Source organism: Chiloscyllium plagiosum, unplaced genomic scaffold (assembly GCF_037043375.1).
Source record: "Chiloscyllium plagiosum isolate Xiang-an unplaced genomic scaffold, Cpla_swu_hap1 HiC_scaffold_36, whole genome shotgun sequence".
Lineage (NCBI taxonomy): Eukaryota > Metazoa > Chordata > Chondrichthyes > Orectolobiformes > Hemiscylliidae > Chiloscyllium > Chiloscyllium plagiosum.
Window position 1 is genome coordinate 13290072 of NW_028270174.1, and position 13023 is coordinate 13303094.

The window sequence follows — 13023 nt, forward strand, 5'->3', positions numbered from 1 at the left end:
AGCATCAGTCTGCAAAACATTGGGATTTTGCGTTCCAGTGCAGCAATGGCTGCTCCAGCTGAATGTTAACATCAGTGAGGCCCTTTTTACAGCTTGCAATTTTTATTTTAAATACTGGGTGGGCCTAACTGCCCAATCATGTCGGCAAGCGTCCCGTCCGAAAATAAACCCAATGGGAACTTAAGTGCCTTTTACTTCAAAAGGTGTGGGATCAGGAGTTTTGACCTCCTGCTCCTGCTGCCGTCACAGGCTCATTTCCCCACTACTTCACTCCACCCTTTAAAAAAAAAATTCTCCCTCATTTCACAGGCACTTCCAGCCTCCAAACCCCAAACTGAGCAACTTTCCCGTATGGAAGTGGGGTCGCATTGGAAAACGTTTGGCAAGCACTGCCTGGACTCACTGGAGAATGCAGAGCTTGTGTGTGTCTGTCATTTGCAGCTGTGAGTAAATAATGGGAAGCCAGATCTCACAATGGCTGTCATTATGTGTATGTTAACTGGACACTGTAAATTCCTGCCTGGTTTTATCCTAGTTTCCTGGCATCATAATAAAGAATGTTGTAGTTTTCCCCTGCGATGTTCCTCAGTATTGCTCAATTCCAATCCCATGCAAGTCCAACGTCTGGGGCTGCACTCTATACCTTGCAACTCTGGATGCAAGCAGGAACTCGCTATTATTTTAGAGAGTGGCGATCCTTAAAGCATGGCAACAGAGTCAGGATTTCTAAGTGGAAAGGCATGTGAGCAATTCTGGGTTCACTCAACAAGTGTTTGTTGACATGACAAAGCCTGGCCTTGCTGCATCTTGAAGATTACTTGCCTCCAGTGAAGTAATAACATAGAATCCCTACAGTGTGGGAGCAGGCCATTCTGCTCACTGGGTCCACACCAACCCTCCAAAGAGCATCCACTCACTTGTCTTATCCCTGCATTTTCATGGCTAATCCACCCAACCTGCACCTCTTTGGTGCTGTGGGTGGAAACCAGAGCAAACCCACACAGGCACAGGGAGAACATTCAAACTCCATCCAAACAGTTGTCTGGCAGCAGTGCTGATTATTGGACCATTGGGCCAACCCGAAATGATGCCAGAGTTAAATGATAGATGAGGTGCTCATCACTCTGGCTTTAAATGGGTAGGTCTCCACAGGGCTCACCAGGTGCTGCCTGACCTGCTGTGCTTTTCCAGCACCACACTCTTGACTGTAATCTCCAGCATCTGCAGTCCTCACTTTTGCAGAGTTCTCTGAGGGCCAACTCGGACTCTTCATGAAATCCTTGAGTTGATGTAGTCCCAGATGTCTGCACTTTGGAACTAGGAAGGACACTTCCAAAGAATTACTGCTCAAACTAGTACCGCCAATCAAGGGCAATATCTATGAAAAGTACAAGAGAGGGAGAGAGAAAAAAAAATGGATGTTCAGACTAATTCAATGCAATTAATACATAACACAAAACTGCTAACACTGCCTTCCATTAGTTTCCTATAAAATAGTTTCAAAGGAAACTATATTAAGTGGATCAAAGGAATACCACCTAAATGCTACTGCAATTCATATTGCTATCAATGCTGTCTTGTATTATTTCAATATTGAAATGTCAGTGAAAGACCACACACATGGACTTTAAAAGGCCACAGGTTGTTGGAAGGAGAGACAGGGAGAGATAAGGAGTGCCACGGATTTGAGACACTCAGAAAGAATGAGGGAGCATTGCAAATCGGACTTTAAGTCTTGACACCGACACAGTGAGGCTAAGTGGGGAAGAACAATTGTGCATAGTTACAGCTCACAAGGATTTCAGATTGGTAGTGACAAAGTTATAGTGGTATAGGCAAGTCCAAAGTTATAGTGGTATAGGCAAGTCCAAAGTTATAGTGGTATAGGCAAGTCCAAAGGGATATCTAAATAAATCAGCATAGCATATAACAATACATTTACTAACTGTAGATTAAGTGGCTGCTGTTTCTACATGTTCGTGTTTGCTTCTGCAGTTCTTCCCTCTGTGATAGCATGGACATTTGTGTGTGCTAAGTCTGTGGCTCCCTTTTGAAATCCAGGAACATTTCCTCCTACACGCATTTTCTTTCTCAGGGAATGTCTTGTTTCTGATCTCAGAGATGTGTTCATACAATCAACATTCATTCATCCTTAGATTGTGAATCTCGCAGACACAATGTTATTACCTCTTCGTTGCTGCCTTGAGAAGGGGCAGTGAGCTCTTTCCTTTTGTTACTGTCTGCAATGTGGTGGTCACCTTTCCCACAGCTTTCCCTCTTCCAAAGCGATCGATGAATTGTAAAGCACTTTGAGACATTTGGACATCCTGAGGGTGTGAACGATGCATATAAGCGCAAACTCTTCCCCCCTTGAAATGGGTGAAGATCTTTACTTTGGTAATGGAAGGAAGAGCAACATGGTCTGAGTGCTGAAGGGCTTGTTCATTAAAAGCGGCAATCGTTCTTTCCAAGCGAAAGCGCTATGTATACCTATTCCTAAAATATCTCCTCAACATTAGAGGTAGCACAGTGGCTCAGTGGTTAGCACTGTTGCCTCACAGCACCAGGATCCCAGCTTTGATGCCAGCCTTGGGCAACTGCCTGTGTGGAGTTTGCACATTCTCCCTGTGTCTGCGTGGGTTTCCTCCAGGTGCTCTGGTTTCATCCTGCAGCCCAAAGATGTGCAGGTCAGGTGAATTGGCCATGCTAAATTGTCCATAGTGTTAGGTGCATTAGTCAGAGGGAAATGGGTCTGGGTGGGTTACTCTGTGGAGAGTTGGTGTGGACTGGTTGGGCTGAAGGGTTTCCACACTGTAATCTAATCGAATCCTCCTGATCATTCAGGTTAACTTTAGTGGAAAGTCTGTGGAATTTGCAGACAAATATCTGAGATGATTTTCCTATATTTCCCAGTGGTTTACCCTGAAGTTATGTGAGAATTAAAAAAAAACTTTAAGATATCCAACCACTGTGTGTCCGAGTAGAGACAGAGGAGCAATGATGAGTTCATCCAACAGGTGTATTTTTCGGGTTGATATGAGGCGTGACAGGATAAAGGTTTACCCTGCCACATGTCAAGTCACATGTTGGAGGTTACTTTTACCTCACACAGTGATAACCAGAATCCCTAGAGTGTGGCCATTTGACCATCAAATCCACACTGACCCTCTAAAAGAGCATATTACCCTGACCCACTCCCCCTACCCTACCCCTGCATTTCCCATGGCCACTCCACCTAACCTGCACAGATTTTGACTGTGACAGGAAACCGGAGCGCCCAAAGGAAATCCACATAAACACGGGGAGTACGTGCAAACTCCACACAGCTAGTTGCCCAATCGAACGCAAGTCCTCAGCGTTGTGAGGCAGCAGTGCTGACCACTAAGCCGCCATAAGAAAATCATATGGGTGCATGCCAACGACAAATGGGGGGAGCTGGTCATTACTGTTAGCTATTCCTCAGCTTGGGGCAAATAGCCTAGCTGGACCCTGTTTAGGTAAGGGGCTTCCATTATTCTGGCTGCCATTGATAGTTTATTTATCTGACAGGGATGTTGGCATTCCCCAACAACTGATGGTGCCAACTAGAGTTTTAGAATGGGTGCCTAATTACATACAGAGTCTGATTGAATGCGTTGTGAGCTTCGACTGATACATATCAAAGCAGGATGTACAAAGTTCCATAGCATAAACTAATGCCTCTTGATTGTTAATAAAGAGGGCAGCACCTTACGCAATAGGAACAGTTTGTCTCCTGACTTCTTTAGTAGGAATAGTGTCAGGATCTGGTGGGATTATGGAGTTCATTAGTCTTTATGATTTTTTTTCCTTCATTGCTCAGAATGTAAGGGTCAATTCACATACCATTAGGTCACAGATTCAACATTCATTACGTGATTTGGATTCAAACCGGATTATGATGTATGACACTGGACAAATCTTTTGTGTTGATTGTAAGTGTATTCACAGAATTCATTTTGCATTTCTCTCTGATCGACTAACACCCAATGACCCAGCAGTGCTTTTTTATATGCACTAAAGTTGTTCAATCAGTAAATACCCTCCCACTTGTTTATCTTTAAGTTTAACAATAGAATCGTGCAGCTTGGGTGGCATGGTGGCTCAATGGTTAGCACTGCTGCCTCACAGCGTCAGGGACCTGGGTTTGATTCCAGTCTTGGGCAACTCTCTGTGTGGAGTTTGCACATTCTTCCTGTGTCTGTGTGGGTTTCCTCCAGGTGCTCTGGTTTCCTCCCACAATCTAATGATGTGCAGGTTAGGTGAATAGGTCATGCTAATTTGCCCGTAGTGTTCAGGGATATGTAGGCTAGGTGCATTATTCAGGGGCAAATATAGGATAACAGGGTAGGGAAATGGAGCTGGGTGGGTTACTCTTTGGAGGATTGGTGTGGACTTGTTGGGCTGAAGGGCCTGTTTCCACACTGTAGAGATTCTAATTCTAATTCTACATAACAACAACATCTTGGACAGGGAAGGCTGTATTTCAGCACAGATGGTGACAACTTGAAGAGGTCTGATCTGTCACAAGGGAACTCATTTTCATGAACATACATGGAACCCACTTATTCTCTTCTATCGTGTTAGCTGTCTGCTGGTCTACAATCTGCAACCTATCTGCTATTGAGTCATAGAGTCATGGAGATGTACAGCACAGAAACAGACCCTTCGGTCCAACTCGTCCATACCAACCCAATTTAGTCCCACCTGCCAGCACCCAGCCCATATCCCTCCAAACCCTTCGTATTCATATACCCATCCAGATGCCTTTTAAATGTTGCAATTGTACCAGCCTCCACCACTTCCTCTGGCAGCTCATTCCATACATGTACCACCCTCTGCGTGAAAAGGTTGCCCCTTCGGTCTCTGTTATATCTTTCCCCTCTCACCCTAAACCTATGCCCTCTAGTTCTGGACTCCCCGACCCCAGGGAAAAGATTTTGTCTATTAATCCTATCCATGCCCCTCATAATTTTGTAAACCTCTATAAGGTCACCCCTCAGCCTCCGACGCTCCAGGGAAAACAGACCCAGCCTGTTCAGCCTCTCCCTGTAGCTCAGATCCTCCAACCCTGGCAACATCCTTGTAAATCTTTTCTGAACCCTTTCAAGTTTCACAACATCTTTCCGATAGGAAGGAGACCAGAATTGCACGCAATATTCCAACAGTGGCCTAACCAATGTCCTGTTCAACCACACCATGACCTCCCAACTCCTGTACTCAATACTCTGACCAATAAAGGAAAGCATCCCAAACACTTTCTTCACTATCCTATCTACCTGCGGCTCCACTTTCAAGCAGCTATGAACCTGCATTCCAAGGTCTCTTTGTTCAGCAACACTTCCTCGGACCTTACCATTAAGTGTATAAGTCCTGCTAAGATTTGCTTTCTGAAGAATTATTATATCGTAGCACGGTTACAGCACAGAAGGTGGTCATTGAGCCTGTTAGCTCTGTACCAGTTCTCTGCAAGAATAATTCATCTAATTCCACTTCCCGCAACTTTTCACTGGAGCCCTTTCTCCCTTCAGATAATTGCCCTAATCCCCTTTTGAAATTCACATTTTCATCAAACGTTCAGGCAGTGCAGGCCAGATCCTAACTACTGCCTGCTTAAAATTGTTTTTCTTCTTTCACGCCACCGTTTTAATGGTCATTAGATAAACAAATGGATGAAAATGGAATAGTGTAGGTTAGATGGGCTTCAGATTGGTTCCACAAGTCGGCATAACATCGAGGGCCGAAGGGCCTGTACTGTGTTATAGTGTTCAATGCTCTATGTTCTTTTAGACAATCATTTTCAATTGGTGACCTCTGTTCTCCATCCTTCTGCCAATGGTAACAGTTTTTCTTTCTCTTTCTACTTCTGGTCTTGAACATCTCAGTCAAACCTCTTCTTGAACCTTTCTTCTCCAAGGAGAACAGTGGTGGACTCTCCCCAGTGGTGGACTCTCCCTCTTTATGGGCATTTAAGCGGGCATTGGATAGGTATATGGAGGATAGTGGGTTAGTATAGGTTAGGTGGGCTTGGATCGGCGCAACATCGAGGGCCAAAGGGCCTGTACTGCGCTGTATTCTTCTATGTTCTATGTTCTAAGTCACATTTGTCTCCAATCTATTTAGGGAACTGATGCTCTTCGATTTTAGAAATGTTCTTGTGACTCCTTGTCTGCTGTTGCCTTCAAATCCTTCCAGAGCAGCAAGATGGTGTTGGAGTGGGGCTCTTGAGCCTGGTCCCCATCTGCTGTTTCCTTTCTTCATTTTTTTTTCTGTTTTCTCTTTCTTCTTTCTACATATCTCTTGGGAAGAGCTCGGTTGCAGCGATGGCAGTAGCAGCAGTGAATGAGCCCAGCCCGGATTCATGGCAGAAGCTTTTGACACGGGTTTGGGTTCCCGGCAGCTTCTACATCGTGGAGGTGGCACCCACTGCTGACTCATGGTTACTGTGGCAGAGGAGGATTTGGCCTCCCTGTGGCATCGCTGCCCAGTGCTGACTCATGGTTACTGCAGCAGAAGTGGATTTGGCCTCCCCATGGCGTCGGCGCCCAGTGCTGACTCATGGTTACTGTGGCAGAGGTGGATTTGGCCTCCCTGTGGCATCGCTGCCCAGTGCTGACTCATGGTTACTGCAGCAGAAGTGGATTTGGCCTCCCCATGGCATTGGCGCCCAGTGCTGACTCATGGTTACTGTGGCAGAGGTGGATTTGGCCTCCCTGTGGCGTCGGCGCCCAGTGCTGACTCATGGTTACTGTGGCAGAGGTGGATTTGGCCTCCCTGTGGCATCGCTGCCCAGTGCTGACTCATGGTTACTGCAGCAGATGTGGATTTGGCCTCCCTGTGGCGTCGCTGCCCAGTGCTGACTCATGGTTACTGTGGCAGAGGTGGATTTGGCCTCCCTGTGGCGTCGGCGCCCAGTGCTGACTCATGGGGGTGGAGGCGAGTTTGGGCCCAGTACAAGACCAATCAGTGTCAACGATGGAGGATGCATTGGCAAGGTAGGCCCAGAATGGACACTTGGACGTGGTGGCAGTGTTGACTTTGGCTCAGTGCAGGTCTCAGCAGCATCGATGTCAGCTGCATTGGCAAGGTATAGCAAGGACATTAATGGAGGCGAATTGGTGCAGGAGAGCGGTGACTCCTGTTCAGGTGGCGTGCTGAGTTGGTTAGTTGCTCCAGATCAATGGCTGAGCACTTAGCAAGGTGGACTTGTTAATAGGGGCACCACGGTGGCTCAGTGGTTTGCACTGCTGCCACACGGCATCAGGAACCTGGGTTCAATTCTAGCCTCAGGTAATTGTCTGTGTGGAGTTTGCATATTTTTCCTGTAGTCTGCATGGGTTTCCTCCAGGTGCTCTGGTTTCCTCCCTCAGATGTGCAGGTTAATTGGATTGGTTGTGTTAAAGGGTAGGGGTGACTCCTGGTGGGGTGGTCTTTGAGGAGTCAGTGTGGACTGGTTGGGCCAAATGGCCTGTTTCCTCAGTGTACGAATTGTGTGACTGTAAAGATGAACTTTACTTCTTTATTTTTCTGCCTTTATATTCTATGTTATGATTTTGCTTTTCTGTGTTTTAAGATGGCCCGTGAGAATGGCAACACAATACAACACTTTTCACTGTATTTTGTAACAAAATACATATGACAATAAATAAAATCACATCAATACCAAACATAAAACATTCTAACAGATGAAAGGCTTAACAGACAATCAATTCTTCAATGTATAATTTCAGTCACATCACACTGCAAATTATTGCTATAAATTCTGTGTTACGATCGAGCCCTCCACAATCACCTGATGAAGGAGCGTCGCTCTGAAAGCTAGTGTGCTTCCAATTAAACCTGTTGTGTGATTTTTAACTTTAGAATTATAAGCTTTTACATTGCAGTTTCTCATCCTTTCTGACTTTTCTTTGTTTATTAATTATTTATCACTTTCCTTGTTTTGCTGGTTAGATTAGTTAGCAAGTCTGCTAAAGGGAGATGGCTCTGGAAGTTATGAGTGTTTAATTAGTAAGCGCAGTGTAACAACATCATTATGATACATGACCTTATACTGCTGAAGCAATGAGTCATGTAATACAGTAGGTGGTGCCTGACTTCTAGGAACTTATTACTCAATTCAATTTAACCATCTATCAACATGTAACAGCAAACATTCTCACCACACATATGCATCTGCCCATTTACATCTGTCCTGGGCAGGTCCCAACTCAAGTCTCATAATAAGGACCTGGAGCCACAGACCAGAGTAGGGAAGAGTAGCTGCAGTGGTTTCCCATTGTCATTTCTCTCAGTTTTTAAGCCTTCACAATCTCTTCACTTAGATCAGCTCTGGTCGTCGAGGTAACATGGTGATGATTTTGGGTGGGTAGTTAGCATGGTCTTCTCAAGCCTCTCTCTGGCTGATGACAGGTATGGCCTCCAGTGTTATGGCCTTCTCTGCCATCATAGGGGGCAAAGGTCAGGTCCCAAATCTGCTCCTACCAGAGCAGGGAACAACTCCCTTGCTGTTGGCATCAAATGAATCCACATTGACTGTCCAGCCGTCTAAGGCAGATCACATCCACGTTCCCCCCACCCCCGCCTCATTCTTGACCAACCCCCCCCTCTCCACCCTTCCCTCCCTCCAGGGAATCTGGATTGTTGTTGAAACACACATGAGTACACACATCCTGTAGTGATGGATAGTGATGTTTGAGGCTCCATTTTGATTAGATTAGATTAGATTAGATTAGATTACTTACAGTATGGAAACAGGCCCTTCGGCCCAACAAGTCCACACCGCCCCGACGAAGTGTAACCCACCCATACCCCTACATTTACCCCTTACCTAACACTGTGGACAATTTAGCATGGCCAATTCACCTGACCTGCACATCTTTGGACTGTGGGAGGAAACCGGAGCCCCCGGAGGAAACCCACGCACACACGGGGAGAACGTGCAAACTCCACACAGTCAGTCGCCTGAGGCGGGAATTGAACCCGGGTCTCTGGCGCTGTGAGGCAGCAGTGCTAACCACTGTGCCACCGTGCCGCCCACATTTTCTTCCATGACTGGCTCTGGGTTGAATTCCTCCCGGGTTGAAGTCACTATAGACGGTTCTCCTACGTAGTCTCTTCCTCCTTGCCTGAGGTGTGGGGACCCTCAGGTTAAACTCACCTCCAGTCATCTTTCTGTAGTGAGAGAGCAGTTGTCTTGTCTGCTAAGAGTATGACTTTTTACAGTTCCCCAATGCCCATGCAGTTTGTCATTGTCCAGTGAGGGAATATCCCAATCAGACAATGCCAAAGATGAGCTTCTATTGACGGCAACCAAACAAGAAAACAAACCAATCATTAGAGGCCACAGTTCACCAACGCAGCCCTCCCCACATCATGACTAATGACTATTTTACAGTTAACAATGGTCTATTGCTCCAAGCATTCATTGACTGGTTGCTGTCAACGAGCTCCTGCCAAGCCTTTAGTAGAGCTCTGTCATAGACAATATCAGCTTCCTCCTTCCCAGTTTCCTCAGAAGACATTCTCCCAGTCCCTCAGCATCCAATTACAGTACTTCATCGCGCAGTCCAATTGTACAGAGCAGGGCACACCAGAGTGATGCACCATAGTGTGTCCAAACTATACAAGAGATCACCCCAAAATAGTCCAAAAAGTAGAGCGACATCTTCAGAAGCCCCATTGTGTGCTCCACCATGGCCCTGATCGAGACATGACAGGCAGTGACGAGTGGGATATCTCAGGAATCGGCGTTAGGACCCCAGTAAGTCTACAACCTATGTTAATGATTCAGATGAGGGAATGAAATGGAACAGCTCGACATTTGAAGGTGACACAAAGCTGGGTGGAATGGTGAGCGGTGAAGAGGACGCAGAGATGTTGCAGTACAATTTGGACAGACTAAGAGGGCAAATACATGGTAGATGGAGTATAATGTGGATAAAGGTGAGGTTACCCACTTTAGTAGCAAAATTACAAAGGCTAATTATTGTTTGGGTGGCTGCAAATTGAGAGAGGGGAATGTTTAACGAGACCTGGGTGGCCTTATGTACCAGTCGCTGATAGTAAGTGTACAGGTGCAACAGGTAGCAAAGTAAGCAAACAGTATGTTGGTGTTCATAGCGAGGGGATTCAAGTACAGGAACAAAATTATACAGGGCATTGGTGAGGCCACACCGAGAGTATTGTGCACAGTCTGGGTCTCCTTATCTGAGGATGTTCCTGCCATAGAGGGAGGACAGCAAAGTTTACCAAATTGATTCCTGGGATAACAGGACTGATGTATGAGGAGAGATTGAGTCACTTTGGATTGCATTAACCAAAATTTAGAAGAATGAGTTGTGGGGGGGGGGGGGGGTTGCTTGGAGATGAATCCCATAGAAACATATAAAATTCTAACAGGGCTAGACAGGTTAGATGCAGGAAGAATGTTTGCAATGTTATGGGAATTGAGAACCAGGGGTCATTGTTTAAGGATAAGGTGTTAACCTTCTTAGGACCAGGATGAAGAGAAGTGTCTTCACTCAGAGTGGTGAGCCTGTGGAATTCACTACAGCAGAAAGTGGTAGAGAGCAAAACATTGTGTGCTTTCAGGAAAGAAGTGAATATAGCTCTTGTAGCTAAAGGGATCAAGCGATATTGGGGTGGGGGCGCGGGGGGCGGGGTTATTGGACTATTGCGTTTGATGATCAGCCATGATCTTAATGAATGGCAGAGCTGGCTTGAGGGGTTGAATGGCCTACTGTATTTCCATATGTTTCTACAAGAGGCATTGTATCTGAATTCTGCTTCAGTCAGGGGTGTGCACGATAGTACCATGAGCCATGGTCACAGTGGATAGCTCTTGTCCCCCAATAACCAGCCTTGTAAGGAACCAGGATCCTCAAAACACACCAGGGACATGAGAATGTTCCAGAATGTCGGTGTTGTAGCAGCTGCCAAGGCAGCAAGCATTCATCTCCGTCAACGATCACCTGAACACGAATCGAATGGAACCTCTTTTGCGTTGATAAATGCAGCCGGGTCATGATACAGGCCTCTCCATGTCGTCTGGGTGTGTTTGTAGCTGGACGCCTGAAAGATCCCACACAGGCAGCCCATCGTTCCAGCTGAGTGACTGACAGGCTACATCGAAACAAACATCATCGCAACATTCCGGAACCCTTCCCATCCTCGATCCACACCAGTCACCCAACTTTACACTGTTTTCAGCACTTTTATCAGCCTCACATGACAGAAGATGCTCATGAATTTACCCTCCCACAGCTCCCTCCTAAGTTTGCCTTTGGTCAGCATTGGTTTATTTTTTCAGTCATTACTGCTATATGCAGTATCATTGAATCAGAGAATCCCCGCAGTGCAGGTAGATGCCATTTGGCCCAAAGAGCATCCCACACTCTCACCACATTCCCGTAACCCTGCATTTCTCATGGCTAACCCACCTAGCCTGCACACCCCTGCACACTATGGGTAACTTAGCATGGCCAATCCACCCTGACCTGCACTTCTTTGGAATGAGAGAGGAAACTAAGCACCCGGAGGAAACCCACACAGACACAGGGCGAATGTACAGACTCCACACAGACAAGGCTGGAATCAAACCCAGATCTCTGACACTATGAGGCAACAATGCTAATCACTCAGCCACCGTGCCAACCCATTGAGATGCCAATGTTCAATTCAGAAACATCAGTGGCATTGTGCAAATTAAGACTGATCTGTCTTTGACCCCTTAGGAGCCCTCACCCTGCATGCCTAGCAACCAGATTGGCAAATGGCAGCTTCATGTATTTGTTCCTTCAATGCAAATCCATTCTTCCATGCAACAGCCAGCACACCCTCCAAACACCCAGTGCGTGAACACACCAATTTTCTCATGGTTCTTAATCACAAGAGAATGGCAAGTCATGGCAGAGAATAAAGCTCACCACTGGGGAAGCACCAGGCCTGACCTGGCCAGCAGATACCCTCACCACTGTGCCCCATCCCAGAGTCCCCATGACCACTTTGACCTTGCACTACCCTCACAGTCAATGTTCACCCACTTCCCCTCCCCCCCCCCCCCCCCCCCCAGTGTGAAGCCCCCTCACGTTGAACATCACCTCCAATTGTCCTCGCTGTCCTCTGAAACCTGACATTTACTTTAAAAATGTGTACCCCACCCTACCCCCACTGTCCCACTGAGGAGGCCACACACCCCTGTAAACTATCATGTCCTCTGAGCTGTTCAACATACTCCCATACAACTGCAGGCATCGCCCCTGACCCCCCCCCCCCCCCCGCCCATTATCACCCCTGACCCCACACCCCCTTATCCCCCCTGACCCCCTACCCCATTATCACCCCTGACCCCACACCCCCTTATCCCCCCTGACCCCCTACCCCATTATCACCCCTGACCCCACACCCCCTTATCCCCCCTGACCCCCTACCCCATTATCACCCCTGACCCCACACCCCCTTATCCCCCCGACCCCCTACCCCATTATCACTCCTGACCCCCCATTATCACCCCTGACCCCTCACCCCATTATCCTCCCTTCCCCCACCCCATTGTTGCCCTGCTTCCACCCCATAATCCATCCTGTCCCCCACGCTGTTATTGCCCTGCCCCTTACCCCGTTATTATCCTTGCCCCCTACCTCTGTAAATGCCTCTGTTACTCCCAGCCTTGGCTCCCCCACCCCTTTGGGCTGTGATTTCCCCCAAAATTCCTCACTGCTCGCCTCGGCTCCCTTTGTACCTTACTGACTGAACTCGCCCTGACCTCTGACTGACCTCAGTGAGCAGGCCCTTGATCCGACTGAGCGGAGTGCTGAGCTTCCTGACGGATGATTCACATTTCCCCTGATTGCTGCTGGTGGCCCAACAGGACTGACCATTGGTCACACCCCAGAGTGTAGTCACACGGATCCCTTGGCAGTGAGTGTGCCGGGTAGGCCCAGCACCTGGACTGTGTACACATTGTGTACCTGTGTCCCTGAGAGACAGCTCCCAGCTTTGAAT

At 47.2% G+C, this 13023-nt stretch overlaps 1 long non-coding RNA gene across 1 annotated transcript in view; it reads left to right on the forward strand.

The window, feature by feature from the left end:
- The first annotated feature begins 328 nt into the window (after positions 1-328).
- Positions 329-13023, forward strand: part of LOC148139900 (uncharacterized) — a 35266-nt gene continuing 22571 nt past the window's right edge. The window contains exon 1 of the long non-coding RNA XR_015753308.1: positions 329-443. This is a non-coding gene — a long non-coding RNA (uncharacterized LOC148139900). The remainder of the gene's footprint in view (positions 444-13023) is intronic.